Source organism: Bombus bifarius, unplaced genomic scaffold, assembly GCF_011952205.1.
Source record: "Bombus bifarius isolate JDL3187 unplaced genomic scaffold, Bbif_JDL3187 scf7180000008199, whole genome shotgun sequence".
In the NCBI taxonomy this organism is placed as follows: domain Eukaryota; kingdom Metazoa; phylum Arthropoda; class Insecta; order Hymenoptera; family Apidae; genus Bombus; species Bombus bifarius.
In genome coordinates this window covers 5,103,039-5,126,080 of record NW_022884505.1, presented here as the reverse complement: position 1 = coordinate 5,126,080, position 23,042 = coordinate 5,103,039, and the positions used below count along the sequence as shown (strand labels likewise).

The 23,042-nt window shown below is 37.8% G+C and overlaps 1 protein-coding gene across 4 annotated transcripts in view; it reads right to left on the bottom strand.

The window, feature by feature from the left end:
* The window catches only part of LOC117210106 (BAI1-associated protein 3), a 123,743-nt gene extending 107,826 nt beyond the window's left edge, over nt 1-15,917 (bottom strand). For 3 of the 4 annotated variants that reach the window (XM_033452774.1, XM_033452775.1, XM_033452777.1), the window contains exon 1: nt 15,329-15,916. The gene's annotated coding sequence lies outside the window, so the exon portion shown is untranslated. Of the gene's footprint in view, nt 1-15,328 lie in introns of all 4 variants that reach the window. The other variant, XM_033452776.1, reaches the window with a different exon arrangement.
* Between the last annotated feature and the right edge of the window lie 7,125 nt (nt 15,918-23,042).

Below are 23,042 nucleotides of genomic sequence, written 5' to 3'. Positions count from 1 at the left end.
TCTCATTTTCTATTTTCGACCCTTTTCTTCCCGACCTCGAATCGAATGATTGACAGAGAGGCAATTTCACGGATCACGGGGCTTCGTTCTCTCTCTCTCTTTTCCTCTCTGTCTCTTTCTCGCCTTTCACCCCTTTCCCCCTTTCTTTCGTGCACGTAATCATCGGAAGCACCTTCCTCTTCAGTATCCTTTTTCGAGAACGGGGATAATGCTCCCGCGAGGCTCCTCCGTGCTGCTTCTTACACCCAGAGCTGAGAAGCCTGGCTTTTAAACGCGTATTCCACCAGATGAGTTAAAACGCTGCAACACGAACGTGTAATCACTTTCTGCGTGTCTATGGTTACGACGCTGAAGACATAATAAGTAATTCGTGATAATTACGAGACTGATAAATTCCGTGGTTCTTCGTTCTTCGAAGAAAATCGACGAATCTCCTTGGTCGAAAGTTCTATTAGCTTGGACAGTACAGACTTCTTGGCTTTCGGGAAACCAGAAAATTAGAAAATTGTCAAAACGAGTATAGAGAAATATCTGTTTTGCATCTATTAGAAATTTAAGAAAAAATTCCGTAAAAATTTGTCGAAGTAAAGAAAATTGTTGCTGCTACTTGCAAACCTATGGGAAAATTCGGTATACACATATGCATCGGAGAGAACGCTCCGAAATTTTTAACCGGTAGCGTGCACGTATATTTTGACTGGCTCGTGGATTTGGAAAACCCCGAGTGAAGTTATATTCGATCTGCTATCTGTGGCCAAACCGTGATACGATAGCCACTTTTTTTGCCGCAGAAACACAAGGGAGGCATGAATGAATAGAAATCATGTTGAAAGCGAAAAGTAGGTCAAGAAAGCGAGGGAAGCGATTAAAACTCGTAAGTCGAGGAAATTAGAAATTAACCTGGTGGTAAAAATTGTAGGCACGTAAAAGGGGAGAAGAAATTTGCATTGTAGAGCCGATTATAATAATAAAGACGGGGAAGGAGATGAAAATGGAGATGGTTGAGCGAATCCTTACTTAAATCGGTATTCGGATAAACCTTCTACTCGTATAATTTATAACCAAGCTAACGATCGATGTGCCGTGCGAACAACAAATAATACATTCGCGTTTCGTTTATGCCCTGAAGTGCGATAATTGCTCGACCAATTGAATTATCATTCGCGTAATTTTTCACTTAATTAACGATCGCGTGATATTCATTGTTCTCCTCCTCCTCTGGCACAGAACGAAACACATTGCCACAAACGTAATGTTCACGGTACCCTTTGATTATTATTCACATCGTTTACCAAAGCGTAAATTCGACACTAGAAAATTTCAAAAATACCAACCGGAGAAACGATAGAGATTAATTCGATTTCTTTATCAACGAAGAGCTGAATTTTGCGTTCACCAAGTGGAATAATATTAATTAGTCGCATGCGCGTACGAGTTCCTTTTATACGAGGCAAATGTTTCTATGCATCGATGCGTATGGACACGTGGAGATATAATGCTGTAATTCCAATCTGTTAATAAACGTCATTATGTAATTTAACGTCGTCAAAGTTGCAAAGGTTCGGAGTTAAAAACTTTCGATTTCACGGAAATATAATTAGTAACTATCGCTTGCTATTATCGTCGATCGGTTAACGATCGTTATACGAATAATTCAATAAAATGATTCTTTGAAGAATTAAAGGAATATCGTGTTCGATATTACGCGTGCAAAGGAATTCTTCTATGAACAGGAGACGAATGAATAACGTCGATAATTTATCGAATATATTTTATATTTTAAAATATTGGATATTTGTTGCAAAATATAATTAATAGAAATAATTAATTTCATTGAACTTTGTATTGTCCAATTACGTTTGGTATATTGCTTCTTTCATTTTTACAATTGTAGAGTTACGACTGAATCATTGATTCTTGAGCTCACGTATTTCATTCTCAGCTAATTCCATGATTATTTACAGTCCCGAGGATGCCTAAAGTTCAAACATAACAACGTCGGTCAAAAAGCTTGGATTAATTAAGTCCAACGTTTGGCATTAACAACTTTGCTATTCCCTTTAACTGCCCGTACGCCAGAAACTAGAGATCTCGTATCATCGAATTAATCATCGTTGAATTGGTCATTTGCATGAGAAACTGGAAAACACTTTGCTGGCCTCTGTTAACTGTGATACATCGCCGACCAGGTCGTTTCTCTTGCGTAAAATATCATTTTAACTTTGAATCATTACGCGATTCACTGATATCGATATAATTTATCGTGAAACGAGTGCTGTGTCTGTGTAATAATATTCTGTGAATGTTACTTTGTCCCTGCGTATGATCGATAAAGAAGAAAAGAGAAGAACGTTGATACTTTAAACTAAAAGGGCTTACGAAAATAGTCTATGGAAAACGTATTTACGCGAATTTATATTTCTATAATATAACCAAAAAAACTGGACATAAATAGGAACGCAAGTACATAAGTTAAATTTACGACTCCAGAAGAATACGAGTATCTGGTTAGTATTTTAAAAGCAACAACAACGGTCATCGAACGAGAAGCAATAGAAGAAATCAGAAAGTTCCTCTGACTGCACGTGATCGAGATGTATAGATATCGTCTTTTTCACTCGTCCGTCTTAACTTCTACCAGCCCCTAAGCTCACTCATCGATTTCTTGAAGTACAACCACCATAAAAACTCTATGAACTACGTTGGATCCGAAGAACTCGGTGAGAAAAGACCACTCTTTTTCTACAAGAGGAGAAAAAAGAAGAGACTCGGTGTATCTTCTCCATTAAGACGAGAACTTGGTAATCCTTTATCGAATGAAACAGCAAATTCTCCTGTTCTTATCCGAGAAACTAGTGTAACTTAATTAACTTTGCATTTAAATGCCAGCAAAAAACTTCGTGCTAATTAACAGATAGCGGTGAATGTATAGTTTCTTGTTTCTCTAGTTAAACATCGACTTTTTTTCCTGTTTATTTCGTTTTATGGAAACTAGAATATTTTGTTGAAATGCCAAACCAAATACAAACTTCCTAATTTACTAGAAAAAAAGGGCAAATAAGCAAACAACGTTGGTAAGATAACAAAAACGATATTAATAATGATGATAATAAACTACTTCAATGGGATATTCGAACAATTGTTAGCGCAAACACGCGACTAGATACAAACATATTGGTAAAATAACATAAATTATATAAATATTGGTAATGTTAAATCGGTAATATTAAAATATTTGAACGAGACGTTCGAACAATTATTAATTGAAAAACTCACTATAGTAACGAACACGGAGGATTCGTTGCCAATTGTAAATTACTTTTTCGGAATTACAAATGAGGTTCAACAGTGTCCCATCCCTTTCGAATGCAAAAACGCGCATCTTCGAACAATTGGAGGTAAAGGTGTGGATGGAAGAAGCAATGGAAGTCCCGTCGAACTTTCGACCGTGTTTCCCTTCAACTTTGCCACGAATGCGAAGAATCCCGAAATGGATCGAGATGAGCAGTGGAAAATGCCGTGGAACGCGGATATTCGTTTTAACATTCTGATCGCGTTGAGAAGGCAGATAAATCGGATTAAGGTTATGTTCCAAGGGGCTTGGATAGGGTGCACACCCTTAAACCGTTCGCTTCGACCTACGATCGATATACTACATGCTGTACGACGGTTCACCTGCAAGATGGCACGAACGTTTCCCCTTAATGAACTATTTTTGACGGCGGAGAAAAGGACAGGAAATACCGGTGGTGAAAATGCGAGCGCAATTTCAGAGGGATTTCAGAACATGTTCCGTCGTGTGTAAATGTGTGTACGTGCGAATGAGCTTGTGTGGGTGAAGGCGGAGGACGAGGGTAAAACATGTCGCGAATTGAACTCCTTGTCACATAAAAATGTTGTCAACGTTGGTTGAATATTATGCTTTGGAGTGGAAGAAACTTTTGTCGAGCTTCCTTCTAAAAAGACAATTTTCTAGCGAAACGGTTCGTTAACAGCGAACGGATATTACGAAACGAATAAAAGTTATCAGCAAAAATTCACGATTTTTTCATTATTTTAATAAATTCGTCTTGTACTATGTTAAATTAATCATAAATTCCAGATTCATTTGAATAACGTTCTTAATTTCAGAATTCTTCCAATAAATAATCTTATCCATGTTAATTAACGAAGAATTAATTGATCAAAGTTGTAACGGTATCAATTTTCTTTTAACTCCAAATTCGCAGTAGGATCTGTTCTGATATTTACAATTTCCATTTCTCAACGAACGTAGAAAAAAATGTACAAGAATTTCATAAATCAATCCGATAAACTCATAAATTTCGAAGATACTTTCAAAAAGAATTCGGGTGATTCAACCATAACTTGACGCGTGCGATTCGCTTTCGACAATTAATGGCTTTAGCAACAACACGAGCGCAACGTAATCCTTTTCGCCGAGTTGATTTTTACTCGTTTTTGTCTGAAAGGCGACACGCTAACGTGTGTGAAAATTCGACTTCGCGTTGAATAATTAAGATATTGTCGTCTTAAGGCCGTCTTTGAGGCAGCTTATTAAATAAATGCTCGCGTAGTTTAAAAGGGATTATCACGGAAATTCGCGACGTCACGCTGTGGGAACTCTTAAAGCTGGAAAGCCGCGTTGTCGTGACGATATTCGCGTTTCTCGTTAGAACTTGGCGAGTTCAACCTTTACCGAGAGTTTTCATATCACCGCGTCAACCTGAATCATCGGTTCCCTGGTGCGGAAACGCGTCAGAATTTTCAACAGTGTGTCTTATACACGTCACTATTTGCAAAATCCTACTGTTGTAGCTTTTTAATAACACAGTATTTTTATTAACACGTACAATGTTTTCACGACGATATTTTGGAAATTTACAAACGAATTTATTATTAGAGCAACGATTATTAGCCTAAAAGCAAATACTATTGCAAACTAATACAAACTTTTTATGTTTTTATTAAATACCAATACAAACGATGAAACGGCAAACGAGATAAAAATGTAAATTAGCAGATGTGTGATAAATGAATATCCGAACGGAGAAGAATGCGAAGATATAAATGAAACACTTTCAAAGTGTCAGAAAAAATATATTATATCCGAAGGCGATCCGTTAAACTTGAAATTTAATAACTGCGACTCTGTTAAAGAACGATTGATATAGTAGAGCGAATGGTAGAGTTTTATTCACTCGTAACGACGATTATATTTTCAAGAAGCTTGATAACGTCGATGCCATTTTTAGCAAAAAAATTGGAACAATAGAATAAATATGCACGCTTTGTCCGTCAATAATAGTTTCGAAATTTCTAGAAAACTAGCTTGTATTTTACATAGTTAAATAGTTTACAAATAATAGTTTATAAAATTAAAGAAATTCGTCGCTGTTCGTCGTTCGTCGATTCGATTTTCGACGAGTTTGTCGTTTAATAAGGCCAGAATTATTAAAACATATTGAACGCACGTGGGTTAAATAGGGTAGCTTTTCATCCCCAGAATCCGTCCCATCGTAATTTCATCCACGAATCTGTAGTAAACACCGAGTTCCGACAAAGATATTAAATTTGACGTTTGTTCACGCGTTTTCCCTTTCATAGCTACGATTCTAATTAAATATTCGTTCAAACAGCATTAGCGGATATTAATAATATGTCACAGAGACACCTACTCGTACATAAATTAAAAAGAAAAGACGTATATTCTCAACACGTTCGTTAAATTTTTCGTACTTTAGCGAAACAAGTACTCGTAACACGATCGATCGTAAACTATCAAATAAAAATGATTATTATGTACATATTTTTCCGTCAATTGAATATTCTTAAGAAATACCGTTTATTTGGCGCGCGACATTAAAACGATAAATTCAACGAGAAGTACACTGGTATAAAAATAATAGATTTTGTATTTTATATTCTAAAAGCGACGACTATACAAATTTTAACCGATGCTGATTATAAAAGCACGGCAAGTTGAAGAATACAGTACGACGAAATACTGCTACATAGTTGTACAACATCATGTAGAATTATTTAAAACATCAGCTTTGGAATATAGAACGAAAAATCTATGTAACTTGTAGGAAACTTCTGCATATCATTGTCTCATAAACGCCATTTTATAAATATCGTTACGAGAAAACACGAATTCGTTAGTCTATCGTTTCGTTCAAGCGATTCGATCGAGCAATCTATCGGAAATCTTAAGATCTGTCGTAAATCTGTTCGATTAATTGATTTGCCCGTGCCAATCGGAAAAAGTAGTATGCACAGCTGAATAACGAGTCTGAAAGCAATGTAATCCCGAGCGTTTCGTACCCGTGGGATGAATTAAGATCGAATAAAGGGAATTTCTTTCACAGTCACGTCCTGTCGCAATTACCGAGCGTGCTGGTTGACCCTCGTGACGATTCGAACGAGAAAAACGCTACGATAGAACCGGTCGCGACCATTACCCTTTAACCACTCGCAGAGAGATTCAGATCTCTAACCCGCCACGATAAGCCCCCGGTGTTAATGATTCGCCATAAACGATGCTTAACGATCAAATCTTGGTGACTTTGTGACCTAATCGTTCTATACAGTGTGCCTGGCAACGGGTAATATAATTTAAACGAGGGCGATTTAATAGGAAAGAATAACAGGAAACCGAGTTTGTGGATTCGTATATTTTCGTTTGAGAATACGAATAATAGAATGTATTCCAACCTTGTTTTCAGGGATATAAAGTTCGAAGATTGATTAAATAAGCGTAAATTTATAGTTTTTAAAATAACTTTCCTAATAATGTAGCTATACTTCCCTTTTTATTTCAACTTATTATCCAGCAACTTTTACTCTTTTTACGATTACTCTTTTATGAAATGATATAACGACGACAATCAACTGTAAATATTTACGAGCGTGAAATACAAGTTTCACCAACTGTGTCTTTGTTATAAGATATTCGATCAAGTTGCGAAAGGATCGAATATTTTGTCTCCGCGTGTGAACCGTGTAGTTGAAACCAACAACTAAGAAGCTGTAGAAAGAAAAGATTCTTTTCCGCATTTTTGGTATTATTCGTTTCTCCATGTTGAATCATCTTTCAACGGGATACTTTCTATTATATATGATAGTTGTAAAAAAACAAGTGATATTTCGTGCTCACTGGCATCCGCTTGAATCTGTGTGCATCGCGCGATATTAAAAAGTTAGGGAAAAACTTTCGGTGAATGTTCGAGTTAGTTGAGTTACTGCCTTTCTCTTCCAGTCCCTTGTTTCAATTTAGGTCACGTCGACCGTCTTAGAATTCGACATATGAAAGAAATTCTGCAGCTCTTTGCTTTCAATCCGTGTTTCGAGTTCGCTGCGTTTTCTGTATTCGCGTCCAGTTTAAAACGGCCTTTGCCGCAGGAAACGTCGTTCTGTCGCTATCGATGCTTTCGAAAATTTCCATTAACCAAGCTTCTTGCGAGCAGAAACACGAAAGAATTGAATTATTTATATTTTGCATAGAAATATTCGATTACGAAAGCTTTAAACAAAGTAACTGGATCTGTTGTAAAATTTCCTTAATCGCTTAGCTAAATGCAAACATTAATTTTAATCTTCTGTCTTTCCTTTGTCACGCGTCATCTCCAACCTTTTATTCCCTGCCTTGCATCAGATTATCACGATATTCAGATTAGACTTTATCCTGTCGCTTTAAAGCGACACACACAGCACGTTAGGTTAATGCAAAAGTCTAGATTGCTACTAGTAAAAATAAAAAAGAAGAAACGAAAGAACGAGCGACGAGAGCAATATTGGAAAACGGAGTGTAAAAAATAAATGATCATTCCTTACGGATGAAACTTTAATCTTCCAATTGAACTTTATCACACAGAAAAAGCAAAAGTTCGGACACGCGAACAACGACGCGTTATCTTCTCGGAGTTTTTAACATCTTTACAGCACGGAACAGGAACGATAGCAAAAGTCGGAAGCGAAAAGGAAAAGAGAAGCATTTTAATCAACGTTTTCTTGACCGCATACGGCGGATACGTCCGATAGAGCGTTGACTCGTGCTACTGGCACAACGCGTTCACCGTGATTTTCTGGCGTTTGAATTCGTCGCGACAGCTCGTAAAGCGAGGAAACGTGCAAAAAGGAATTTTCTATGGCGAGGTAAATGGGAAACGTTCGTTCGGAAAGCCGCAAAGCCTGTATCGGACGTTGGCATCCGACATGTTAAAACTAATTTTCATCGTGTGTTACAAACGACCGCGTTTTCTGCGATAATAGAAAATTGTGTAAGTTGCGCCGATCTACGTATGAAGGTAAATTGCGACTAACTGAATCGGACGAACGATTCTACGGGCAACGAGCCCTCCGATTAATCATCGCTCTCCCCCTGCTCTCGTTTAACCTGCTACGAGATGAAATCGTCGACAGATCTTGAACGGGAAATATAACGTGCGCTGCCTTTTGTCTTTACCCTCTTCGGGATATTTCATTCCCGTACGAAAGAGGCTTTGGGAGATGTGTTCCCGCCGGATTTCGGAACGAATTCTCTTTGGAAAATCGTCTACCGCTTCTGCTCTGCCACTGTTTGCCAGCCATGCGGAATATTGAATACGCGCGTGCTGAATGGAGTGATAAAGGAAACAATTTGAAACGGAGTGGTGATCAAACGTGCTCGAGTGTTAACGCAACACCTAATCTAACTTTTGTTCGATTAACTTCCGATATTAGCGACGAGGTACATTTCGTTTGGCTCGGACCTTTAAAGCTTTAAAAGAAATTATGTTGTAAAATATTCGTGCATCGATTGGAGAAAGAGATTCCATGCATGCAAGAATTTTATAACGAGATTTAGGGAGGAGTAGACTGACAAGAGAAATAATTTAGAGCAAGTAAGATCGGCGTATAAAATATAAATCTCTGTTTGGCCAACGTCCAAAATCGGTAAGTGCAACTTCATCGGCTTTCGATTCTTAAGATATCATACGTAGAGGAATTGCATTGTAAAATTTGCACGTATCGATTGAAAATAGAAATCTTCCGTACATTTCTAACTTTGCAATCTGATTTGTACAAGAAACAGATTAAGGAAATTAAGAGAAGTAAGAGAAGTAAAGCAACCTAGTACTTGGCCGTGTAAAATGTTAATGTAATATCTGTTTAAACTCCAGGTACAACAAATACAGCTTACGACCTCCGATTACTAAAACGCAAGAAAGTAATTACAAAGTAAAATTTTTAATTTCCGTTGAGATGATTAAGATTAAAAGATATTCTGATCGTGTTATGCATCAATGTTATGCATCAAAGATGTGTAAAATAAATCGCGATGTAAAATGTTCACGCATCGATCGAAAGGAGAAATGTTTCGAACATTTGTAAGACGCTTCGAACGAGATTTGCGCGCCGAACGGAAAAAGGACGTTCGAAAGGCTTGAAACATTAAGTAATAGCTTCCCTCCATTCTTTCTCGAAATCGTTCGGTGAGGTCAACAAGAGATTACCGCCGTATTCGAATCGAAAGACGAGCAATGCCACGAAGGCGAATGAAATCGATCGATATTCCAAGCGACATGCACTTTTCTACCAACAATTCACGCCTGACGTGATCGTACGTAATAAACTATTCGTCGTAATTAACGCTGAGAGACACCGTTAAATGGCGACTATTTATAACGGTTTTATGTATCGAATATCGACGTTAACGCGACATCTCGTGGGGAATAAACAGCCAGCATTATTAGCCTAAACATCGGTTATTTTAACACACCGATATTTCACGCGAACAGCTAACGTATCGAATAAACACAGGGACACCCTGTCCATCAGCGTGACGTATACGGTTCAATTCGTAATCATTATGGTTAATTATCGGCTGAGTTTTAATTGCGCGGAGAATTGTCATTTCCACGCTTTATCTTACTTATACGACGATAATTTGAACCTATTTGCTTTAAGGTTGAAGAATAACGCACACCTTTCTAACATCCGCTGTACGGATGATGGTAATAAGTTACTTCGTTCTTTCGTAATTAAGCAACGTGTCGAGGAAGAGGTAGCGTATAATTAATACAATGTTATTACGGAATTTCGAGAGTAACTCGATAAACGTCAAAACTGATCGAGCGAGGTAATCCGTCGAACATTTATACTTTGTTCGATAAGAATGCTCTAATTCTTTTACCTTTTACATCACGCGGTGAAGTATTTGAAATTTAGCAGATCTTATAGATTTAATTGAACATTTTCGAAAATTATTCCGCAATTATGCCTATTACGGGATAATAAATCTGCCGCGATGTGCAGTCGTCCATATTTCTCGTGTAATAACTCATTTTTGACGAAGAGAACACGAACGAACCAGGAATGATTAGGCCACGATTACAGCGCTAGTTTCGCTACGTTCTCCCTATTGTTCGCCATATTTTCTCCAATAAACGGTTCATTTGCATCGATTTCGATGGCCGGCCAGGCAGTTATTGGAAAGTGTACGGCGCCGTGGTTTCGATATTAAGCATTGGCCGTGGTTATCCGGAAAAGTCCGCAACTACCGGTCCGTTGAATTTTTATCGCAACGAAAGGAGCGCTCGCTTTATTTTCCCTTTATCGTGCATACTTCGTTCCCTACATTGTTGATCCATTATCTTTTATGGAATACAACATGTCCGACCTCGATCGATCAATATTTTATCAAGTAGCATAATCAAATATTCAGAAAGTATCTAACCGAGCATTTTGTAGCACAATTCTTCCTCCCTTATCTATTTTTCGTTCTCTCTTGTTAAACCGATCTCTGGTTTTTTTGTGGAAAAAAGGATTCAGTGTGTAGACCTTACGGTTTTGTAAATTTATAATACAAGCCAGGTTTCTTGGTTTTGTTTGTTGGTATTGATCGGCGTCTCTGTATCGGAAACTTTCGAAAGATAAATTCGCCACTGGCAATATACTCTTCGGTTATGTGTTCAAGAAATTAATCAATAGTTTGAAAGTAGAATCCTCCTTCCGCTCTAGTTTTGCGTCTGTCCCGAAAATTTGGCGAACGCCTTACTTTCAAGTTCCTTTTCATTAAATTTTTCGAAAGTTTTTGAATTAAATTCGATGTTCAATCTATAAAAATCAGGATTGCTACCACCTACCTTACAATATCGTTTGAAAAAAGAATCGTAAAAACAAATTCTGCAACCAACCCTATCACCTTTCAAGCGTTACTGACCATATTTTCCTTGTACCGTCAGTTAAAAATGATAGAATTAACTTCTTTATCCAGATACGTAATTTGGAATAAATAAATAATATAAATTATAGATTTACGATAAAGGAACTTGTATTCGTCAATGATAAGCGCAGTTACCATCCGACATCGATATATTAGTCGTAGTTAGCGGTAATTATTGCATAATTAAAGCCCTTGGCTCGAATGTTCATTGTCAATGCGTATAAATAGCAAAGATGAGTGAAATAATTGTTATATAATAAATAATAATAGTTTAATTCGATTAAATATTTTGCTTTGTTAAGACGTTTCCAGTATTACTGCAAAATAGACACGATAAAAATTATGCCAAGCCCGAGACGAAGCAAAAAATTAACGTTGAAGAGAAAAAATAAACTCCAAGAAATACAAAGTATTCCAGAAACAATTTATGGTATTCACGTGCATGAAATTACGAATTACCAAGGTGCGAAGAACGACTATAAGGACATGAGATATAGTATCAAACTACAATGAAACGGTACGAAGCACTATTAGTTTAATATATGTATCTGCTAGCTTTGTCTTAAATTCAATGCTTTCTCGTTCCCATGGTAGCAAAATTACTCCATTATGAGTAAGATTCTAGAGCAAATATTATGAATAAATCATAGAAAACGTGGTTCACTGATTAATCTAACGACTAAAATATCTCTTTGCCATTACAAGCGATTCATTCATTTTTTATGCCATTACGAATACTATTAATATTCGGTATGATTAATAATAGAATAGTAATGTTAATTCTATTATTACGATACATTGCAGTATATTCCAGACTCTTTTCGCGAATCATATTTCGAAGTTACAACAGGATCTTTGCAATTAATTTCACGATTACATTTCCCTATAACAAATTCAACTATCAGAATTATTATAATAAATTTAATAAATATGTAATCAAGTTTTATTCGTGGTATTTGGGAAATATCTCAAAGGATAACGAATTAAAAGTTTCAATATAATATTACTAGAACAATGTTCAAATAAATAAGAATGGAACAAAAAAGCTTCACGAACGTCTCGTTCCTCAAACGACATCTTTATTTGCTTTGTTCCGCGAAAGCGACATACCAAGAAGCCTCGAAGCTAATTCCAGAACTGAGAAATACTCGGCTCTTTGTACGAATTTTTCTTAATTGCGGATGACGTTTTAATTAAAAACAGCGTTCAACGAAAACAAGGGAAACGGTCGAACAAACAAATTTAAGTTAAATCACTGTTGTTACGTCGCGGTCTTGTTTCATGGAAATTACAAGACTCGAAGGATTACCGAAACCTCGAGATAATTGCGAGATAACTAAAAAGCTCCTGATTCGCATTTTCGTTTAGCCATAGACGTCAATGCTAGAGTTTTCTGCAATCCTGAGCACGTAACATGGTAGCTACGTGATTGGCGATATGATGCATGGTTCAAACGCTAACAAAGTAAAGTTAGTTTCTGTTTTCGCCCTAAAATTTCACGTAGAAGCAAATTAAACTAGGTATAATGTATATATCAGTGACATTTAGGTTCTGCCAATAAATAATTGAATTGCACGGAACAATCGGACAAGGATCCTTAAATAATATCAGACAGTAATTTATAATATAATTAATTGTGCAGTTAGGTAATTGAGAATTGTAATTGTTGTTCTCATAAGATTTGACATCTGTTAATACAGCCTTGATTATATTTTCCTTTGAGGGCATTATACCAAAAGGGTGAAATGAGCATTTAAAATTGGAGTGCAGAAAGTAGGTCACTTAATATAATGCAACGTAATTGCCTTTCTTTTCGTTGTTACAATAATAAACTGATCAAACTATATTTTCATCGTGTATGATACGATTTCGAAGGCGATATAAATAAATTTGTTCTACATATTCTGCTTAAGCTGAAGTTGTACAAAAATACGGAACGAAGCACAGAAATACGGTTGTACGGAATACATATGCTCGTTTCTTCTTTATTACTAAAAAATACATTCGTCGAATCCTTCTCGATACTCGTTAGTTATTAGAGGAAATACTCGATAAACAACAAACTTTTTTTAAACCCATTAATAACGTAAACGATTGAAGCGACCATGTTAAGTGACCCACTTTGTATATTACATCATTCCAGACAATGTCAGTATTTTTACAAGTCGTCTATTCTTGTCACTTACTTGTTTTATATGACATTTGGATAAACCTTTTCTAGCTAATTAGAAAGTTTCATTTTCCTACCACAGAAGTGTAAAACAACACGTTCATCGTCACTGGAAACAAAGAAGAAACAATCTGTTTCATCAGAAGCACGCCCAATTATCTCGCTGTGCCCAGTTTGACTAAAATATTCTATCTTTTGGATATAATTAGGATCTGGTGTAACTATCCTTCCCGAAGAAAGAGAACAGATGTAAAGATTTGTAACGAGTCGAGAATCCACACCGGGATCGTGAAATTGCAAAGAGGTTAAAGCCTCTAAGGAATTGTTTGCCTCGCGATGAATCAAACTCCGACAGTTAAATTTATCCGCTTCGCTCAACAATAAGTCATCGTCGACGCTTTTCTTCTAGCATCGGCTCGCCTCTATTAATATCCTCTTCTGTTTATGTTCGAAAGTTTGATAAATCGCGGCACAATTCACCGCGAGTCATTTATACCCTTCGCGTTAAGATTCTTTCAACTTCCGCGTGGTTATGCTTTCCCTTAGCTCGAATACGGAGTCACCCCCATACTTTGGGATCGCCTTATACGACTAAGATATTAATTTTCTTTCAAAGCATACTGATTTCATTCGTAAAATGACAAAAATTGATACATCCAGTTGGAAAATCCTACGACTCGTATGAAATTTTTGTGCAATGTCGGAATTTCGAAAAAGTTGATATATCTTCTATGTTTCTATATTCTCAGACTAATCCATAAACTACGGAGAAATTATTTTTTTCGACGTTCTTTAATACGTTCGATATATTGTCCACGATATTTGTCAACAAGAGTATTTGTATTGCGAATTTGTTTCAAACGCAGTACAGCTGGCCGTATATAGGACAAGGACACTGTATGGAACGTCCGAGGTAACAAACAGAAGCCCGTCTGACGGTATCCGGTTTATTTAAAAACGAATAGCCATACCCTCGAATTGCGATCTCCGACCTTCAAAATCAGGGTTTGTCGATTGAAACTTTTTCATCGAAAGGCGAGGCACAATTTCGCGCACACGATTAGCTTCGTCACCCTTCTGCCTGATTACCATTTTTATTCGCGAAAATACGCTAGCCTTTGTCTACGCTCCCTTTTTTCCCTCATCCCCCAAGCGCATATTTTCCTTTTCCTTTTAAACGAAAGCAAAGACAAAGGAAAGCAAACAGAGATACTTTAGAACGAAGTCGTAAGCAAGTGAGTGGCTCGTGGAAGTAAGTACAAATGTAAATAGCCGTAACGCGGAAAGCAAATATACTACGTAGAAAATCGTAGGCACTCAAACACTAGACAAAGATTTCTCGGATTAAACTCGACCCTTCTGTACGAAACTTTCGACAACCATAATATTCTACGGACTATTTGCGGAAATAGGAATCATTTTAATACAAATTGACGAGATTTCGAAATATCGACGTTCGTAGAAATTCCGATCCGACGTAATTTCGGCGCAAACGTCATATCTCTATATAACGATATGTGCAATCGAAAAATTTATACGTTTGATAAATTATTCCCGACGAATAACAATCTCACGTCATATCTCTATATTCTTTGGCATTATACTTTCAACACAAATGACGTAAGACTCACTCGAAATCTAACAAACGACTCACAGATCACTCCTTACGAATGTCAATAAGAACCCGCTGTCAGTCATTGCTCGATCGATCATTCGAAACGAAAGCACCACCTGACCACCACCATAGATCAGACGAATCCACGCTCTCGTTCATCGACAACGTCGAACGCGCTATCAAGTCGAGTAACCACCATGAAACGATAGCACTTCGTTTTTTGTTCAAACGAAACTTGACGCGCGATCTCGGAAGCGATATGTGGTAGATCGTGAACCGATATCCGTCTCTCGCTGGACCATCGTTTAAAGTGCGCTGACCCTCGGGTACTCACCGTTTCCGTGATCGTGCGCGTCCCTTTGTGTCCACCGATGGAAAGACCCCGGGGAACAGAGTGGAGCAGTTTCACGTAGAAATCCTGATGGTAAACGGGTCGTGTCGGATGCGTGGACAAACACGGCAGAGAGATATGCGACGGAATGAAAGAAAACGAGCGTTCGTACGCGATAGAACGAGCGCGCCTAGCGGTCGCAATGGAATACCCACTTGTAGAGCCGGCGGATGACCGGGCGCGTAAACTAGACTGGCGGGTTGGCAAACAGGTGAGATGCCGTCGCGTGCCCGTCTTTCTCTGTCTCCGTTCCTCGCGCTCTTTCCATCCCACCCTGTCACCCTCCTCCAATAACCCGGCTGGTCCGTTTTCTATCTCCTTTCCTCCTCCAGGGATTCCCCTCGCGTGCTCTTCGTCTACATGCTCCTCCCACTCCCGCAGCGTTTCACAAACTGTCTCTCTCTAACCCGACACGAGTATCAACCCCCAGATTCTACAGTAGGCTTGTCCTTGTGGTTCGTATTTACTTCGTATGGCTTCTTATTATGGGAGAATCTAAAATTTCGACAGATCTTTCTTTCCTTTTGCTTTTCCAGATTCTTCGAACCGCGCACGCAACACATCGTTCCTTTCATCCGATTCTTTTCCTTTATCCGCCTCCTTAGGGGCTATTCTCGCGTTACTTCCTCGTACTTCATTATCCCCGCGATGCTGTTTCCTTCCACTTCCATTGCACATGAAATCGTTCTGCGTGTTTTCCGGTCCCTATTTGCGTGTCTATCTCCATCCTTGTCCGATCGAGGACGCGTTCGCGTAGCATTCGTTGTTCTCGATTCAGTATCTCCTTCCCTCGTCGAAGCAGAGAACCCTCCTATCTCGTAATTCCGCTTTTCACTCTTCTCTCTGCCGGCGTTCCTCCTTTCTCTTTGTCTCCCTTTCTCTCGATCCCACCCCCATGCTCGACCCCTTCTCCTCGCCACTCTGATAACCCTACCTAGGAGCATGGGGCTCTCCCTACCCCCTGCAGGGGTTACAACCGGAGGTACTTGCGTGCGCAGCACGTCCATCGATCTATTTCAGCTCACCTACGCTCTCCTGGCAAGCCTGGCCCCTGTACCTGCCTGCTGCCTGTCCGCTCACGCGGCTTCTGGGTGCGTTCACACCGACCTAAGGTGTGGACCAACGGGACAGAGATGTTTTATTGCGATCTGGAACGCGAATCTCTTCGAGGATGATGTTAACTGCGTTCCACTGTCGTAATAACGGAGGATTTCGGTGGATCGGTGGCGAGGGTATCGACTTCCTGAGAAAACGGCAAAGTGTCGTCCTTCTCCCGATATCCGTGATAGATTGATAAGGTGTATTCGATCGCTTCGGTGTACACTTGATCCGTATCATTACGTTCTCTGTTCCCGTCGTTTCACGGTCAAATCCCGATATTTTGAAAGACTTTGCCTTTGGAAATTTTTGTTGGTTGTTTTATGCGTGGAATATCTTAGAATAATTCGTATCCTTCCTTTTCTTTATGCGTAAGACGCTTTAGAATAATTCGCACATTTCGCTTTCTTCACGCGTAAAATGCTTCGGAATAATTCATATCTTTCTCTGCTCTGGAAATATTATTGAAATAACAAAAAATCGCGAAAGACCGAGTTTTACGTTATTCCGAATGATAAAACTGACTTAATGCTGAATGCGCAAACTGTTGAAATACGAATTGCTATATTCGAGGGAAAAGGAAACCAGGACAAAAGTGGTGCAAGCAAATTCGGAAAACCGGACAAGCCACAGGGATTTCATAGATTCCGGGCTCCTAAGAAGTTTACAAATGAGATTCAGTCAATACCGGAATTTGGGGCTGACAGAACGAGGGCGGTAACGCGGGAAGACGTAGAAAGACCGAAAGTTGGATAATGTGTATTTGGTGAAACTGTTAGGGTACTTCGTTTACGTATTACGTAAACCATGGCTGATGCAGATGCACTGGTAGTTTGCTAGACGATCGCTGTCGATGCTACGAGGAACTTTGGTTCTGTCTCTTCAACCAATGTTTCGAGATTGTATACTATTTATTCTATTATCATACATTCAAGTATGTCTCTTATTCGTTTCGCTTCGTTGCCTAATAATAACGATATTGGAGTTTAATGAAAAATTCTTGCATGTACGAAATTTATAATCGTATTAAATTAATTATATTTTTCTTCCAAACGTATTTTATATGTATCAAACTTTTTAAAATAATTATAAACTATTCTCTAATAAAGAGTATCGTTAAGCTTATTAGAAACATGTTTATCACAGTGATAGCTTTCAAGCCTCGATAGGAATAGCCAAGGTAGGAATAAGATTTTCGACGTAATTCGACCATATTATATTGAAAAATTAAACACAATAGACTCGTAGAAATGCATGGTAAATGTAGTTTGCTGACTCGACAAGGAGGTTTATAAAATGTAGGCAAGCCATTTATTAAATTTCCCGGACCAATCAGCCTATAAATTTTAAGCTAAGCTGGAGGTAAAACCTGATGTAGTTAGGAACACATTCAACCCGGGTAAAGGCACCGAATCACGACGGGTCTACGACGGATCGTGGATCGCATTTCCACCGATTTTCAATCGTCCAAATAGCATTCGTATTGGCACAAATCGTTCGTGTCCGTTCCTGATATTATATATCGCGTTCGTTTCGCTTCTTTCCCGAGCCGTGCACAATGAAATTCCCAATCAAAGCGTGATATTCGTTCGAACACATTTGTTATCGATGCGGTCCGAGCCTTTACCATGTGACAATCTCGATAAAAGAAAAAAAGAAAGAAATAGTGGAAAGGAAAGAAAAAACATAGAGAGGATTTAAAGAAAATTATCCCTGCGATATTAAATCTACGCGCTACCTCTTTTTCGGTATATTAAGAAACCATATACCTTAACCATTAGCAGTCTTAAAGTACGTACCGTAATCAGAAGTAAACGATATGATTTCATTAACATAACATCTATTGTAAAATGAGAAATTGATAGCCTATGAACGAGAAGTTTATATTCTACAATTTGTGGCTTGCCGATTCATTAATATTATTAGCTGTTAAATTATTACGTAGGAGAGTCCAAACTCTCAGTTCAACGTAAAGTTATCACCCTTTAAAAATAGCTAAAATAAAAATCAAATATGGTATCCTGTCGTAATATTCGAGAGTTAACGTTAGGAGAAACGAGAAGCTGTGATATAATATACGCCTGAGTCTTTTCATATAAATTACCTACTTGTTTTATCTTCGATTAACGGCACTGCTCTGAAAATGGAGCTGACGTAGAAATACGACCGGTTAATGAAAACTATTGGTTCCCGTGCAAACGATCTTACAGATGCGAACAACGATGACGGTAGTCGAGCATGCGGGCGTTACAAGGAACAAGTGGAAATCTTTATTCAACGACCGTCTAGATTCCAACAACAAGCCTCTTTATTGTTTCCGCGTTTCGATAGCTCTTGTTTTGTTCTCAGTTATGCTTAACTTATTGAATCGTAGAATTTACGATTACTTTTCGTTTCATTACCTTTGCTTCGATGATAAACCTGTGCAGTACAAGAATAAAGAACTATAATTGCATTCTTCAACGAATTTCATTAACTCCTAAACAGATTAAAATACCTCAACTGAATAGATATAAATAATAGAAATATATAGAAATAAAGTTTGATGGAAATCGTTTTAGTTTCGAATATTATTTTTGAAAATTTCAAAGTTACAAAGTTGCTGTTATTATTTAATCATTGGATTTTCCTACGTTAGAATATCGTGTATCTTCTGTCTCATTTTCTTCGACTTGTGTTACGTTCAAACGCAATTTCCCACGGAAATGTCAACTCGCACGAACAGCAGGACGCGAACGATCTGTTACAGAGACAGTAATAGTTTCAGGTCTCGTGAACATTTCAAACGTTGACTCGGCCAACATGTGTTGCATCTCTCGCGTAAAATATGACGTATGAGAAGATATAACGTATAAAATTTCTATCTATAAACTATCTTTTTTGATGTATTTCATTTCATCGAGTTCTAGAACGGATTCTCACAATTTTTCATTAAATTCAACAAATCCTGCACGATCATTAAGAGATTATTCGGATCTGTAGTAATGAAATTCTTCGTTTGTACCAATGAAAAATTGTTACGAAATATTCGACCAAGTATTTTGTTAAAATTCAAAGATTTATGAAACTGAATATTTCGAATGTTCAATTTCCTATCCTTTGAAAACGAATAACTTCGAATCTCTTTAATGAAATTCTATTGCAACGATAAAATCTTATAACAGCGAGAATAGCTGTTCCCTACCCAATAAATATTTGATACGGCAATCTATGTATTTTTATTTTTTCATTTGCATTATTGTAACGATATAGTCATCGTACAATCGAAAAGCTCTAATTGGATGACTTTACTGTTCATTAAAAATAGCATATAAAAACTATCAAGCTCAATAACTCTTCTCTACAATTTAATATCACCAAAACCCCTGTCCATCGTTTCTAGCACGGATCTCTCAAAACTTTCGGAATCACTCGACAAGTTATTCAACCCTCGTGGCGAATCATCAAAGTGTCGGTCGTAGAGCGAAATTTATTTTTCTGACATTTTCCGAAAGTTCCTTCAGAAATCCGGCCAGTTCAAACGCGTTGAATTTACCTTTGAACCTGTTTACCGTCTTTTTCCTCAAAGGTACGTATTACAGGACACGGGAGAACAATGAGGTGAAAATTCACATTATTCTACCACGTGTATCTAAAACGCGGAAACGTGTTCAACAGTTCAAAATGGGTCGAATTCTAGCGAAACACTGGCGCAGAAACGTGTACGATCAACGTGACACGATTAAATTCGTCGAACGTCTCGCTCGTTTCCTCTTCCTTCTTCCTATCGCTCTGTGTTCAAGATTTTTCCTCTGTATAATATCTCGTCGGAGCAGAGATTCCAGGTCGAGAGATGCCAGGCCATTAACGACGATTGTCGACTCGCGAAGTTGAATGAAGGTGTAGCGACCGCTCTTCGACAATCAGACGGGGAATTCCCGCAATCTTCTTCGTCGATGGTCCATTTCGCCTCGGCTCATTGATCTCGATATCACTGATAGCAACCGTAGTCATAAAGTCCATACATTATGATTAGACCAAACGAAAGATTAAAAGTTGGAGAGATTTACTTCGTGGATGGACTGAATTCCGTGCTTTAGGGTCTCTTCAGTTGCGAATATAAGGCTCGTTAGATTTCTGTCACGTTAAATAATTTCAGCGCGTTGAGCTTCTACTAATCCTCCTGCGGCTCGTGATACATAATATTGATCTGCTGGTGGTAAAAACGTGGAATGAAACGTAACATATTGTGCATATCGAGAGCCTCTGTATTATATTGTAACACGTGAAATGATGGCCAATTTCGCGTAATATCTACTTGTTTAGGATAAGATTAATTGAAAAAGTTTAAAGTAGCATTGATTATTTGTTCGTTGAGTAAATTACTGTATGTGATATCTCTTTATCAAGAAGATAATGAAAGTTTCAGTTTGCAAAGCAAATATTATGATTATTCTGTCATATCGTGGAAAAGATTTTTAGCTATAATTAAAAAATCATTTTTATATTTTATAAACGTACATGTGTGTACAGATATACTCGTATGTCGATTATAAACAACACGAGAATCGTAATTTTCGATATAATTCCCAGAATTGTTGAGAATCAGTATCAAAATCGAATAATTTTCCAGGAGAATATCGATAATATATACGTATGTTACAATATGGTTACTATGGTGACAAATCTTTTGAACACACCTTCTGGCTGTGTACACGAAAGTTTCGTTGACACGTTCAATAGACCTTATCGCACAGTTTCTGCCCGCTTTCGGGATCGCCAGCGCGTTTTATCAGAATTTATTCACTTTAAGACAGCAGATGGCTCGATAAGCCAGTTAATCAAAGCGGAAAGGAACAGAAGGAGAACCAACTTTGAAGTAACTTTGGCTTCTGGGAATTTCTATATCTTAATGCATCGTTTCTCTTTACATTGATTTTCTACAATTTTCAAGTATTCCAGGAGAATAGTGCTATATACCTGAACTATTAACTGTCTACATACGTGCTACATGTTAGTAATATTAAGTAACTACGTTGTACAAGCATACAAATTGAAATATTGATAAAAAAAATAAACCAATTTTTTCATGATTTCAAACAATAACGAATTTTATTCATTTTATAGAAAGAATTAACCATAAAATAGGAAAACGTGAGATTAAAACCAATTTCAATTTCCGACATATAATCGAATTGTTTTACGATAAACTTGTGTATGATTTTATTATTTTTCAAACGTGAAATAGTCTCGATTCCGCAGATATTCGCTTCAGAGACTTATTATCAGAGCATCATAATAGCGTATTGTTGATTCAGTGATCAGATTGCCCTCAACTTAGATTGAATTCAATTTCTAACGAACTTTAAGCTACGTTCTCCTGCAGCAGGAGTAGAACAACACCCTGGGGGAGTATGGCGACTGATATATCAATATGAAACGTCATTTTCGCTCAGACTTCCAGTAGCCATCTTTACCAAGTTCTCATTACGTCTACTCGATTCTTTATCCGGTTCTTTGGCCAGTTCTCTATCCAAATCCTTCGAGTTCTCTACGCTTCAACATGGATCGTTGAATCCTATTGTTTCCACTCAGATTCCTATAGTTCTGACAGCTTCTAACAGCGTTACTCGAGTTCTCACTGTCTTTAGTCAAATTTATTGAATCCTGACGATCTATCTCTAACGAGTTTTGTCGATTTCCGTCCGTCTTCACCACGGTCTTCCATTTTCTCGCTGCCTCTACGCCAATTCCTCTGTATCTAAGTTCATCCGGTCGACTCCCCCGCGTCTATAGTTAGCATAATATGGCATAATAGCACAAACCTGAGGTATCCTAATTAGGTCTGAGTATTGGCTGAATCTAAATGGGTTTCTGGCTGCCTCGGAGTTCCCCTCAGTGGGTTCTTTAAATAATAGCAAGCTTTACGGACAAAATTCAAACTATCTCCTATCTTTCGGCTTCTACTTCTAGAATCTTCTTACAAACTTCATCGAATCCGGGATCGCTAGCTTAAAATTGTCGCAATTACGGTGTCCGATTTCTTAGTCATATTCGAACGCAGTACGACAGTTATTTTGTTCTGATATTATTTTGTTATAATCAGCCTTATGATTTGAACCTTGAGATTTTGAAACGGAGTTTGTCAAATGACTTCGTCTGCTCAATTTTTTCTAACGATATGGCTTTTCCAGAAATCTCACGTTGCGCGAATGTTTTTCAACGAGTTGCTTCTTGTTCGATATAATTTTTAATTACACATTACGTATTCACTTTCTTTATTCAGATAATGTACTTAGATAAATTTTACGGGTTTTTTCTCAAAAGTATCGGATATTAATTATATATTGTATGTATCTCCTCGTCGCAGTTCGTTCGAGACTGCCTTTTTAACAGCATAGGATTGAAGATTAATTAACGAGATACTGGTCGCGTGAATTGACTGTGGATACTAAAGCTAAATGAGTTATTAACACCAGTGAAACTAAAGCTACAATGTCTACAGGATACAATGTCTTGCATCGCTGCATATTCTCTGCTGTTTGAAATACCTAGTTATTATTACCAGTGATATTGTTAT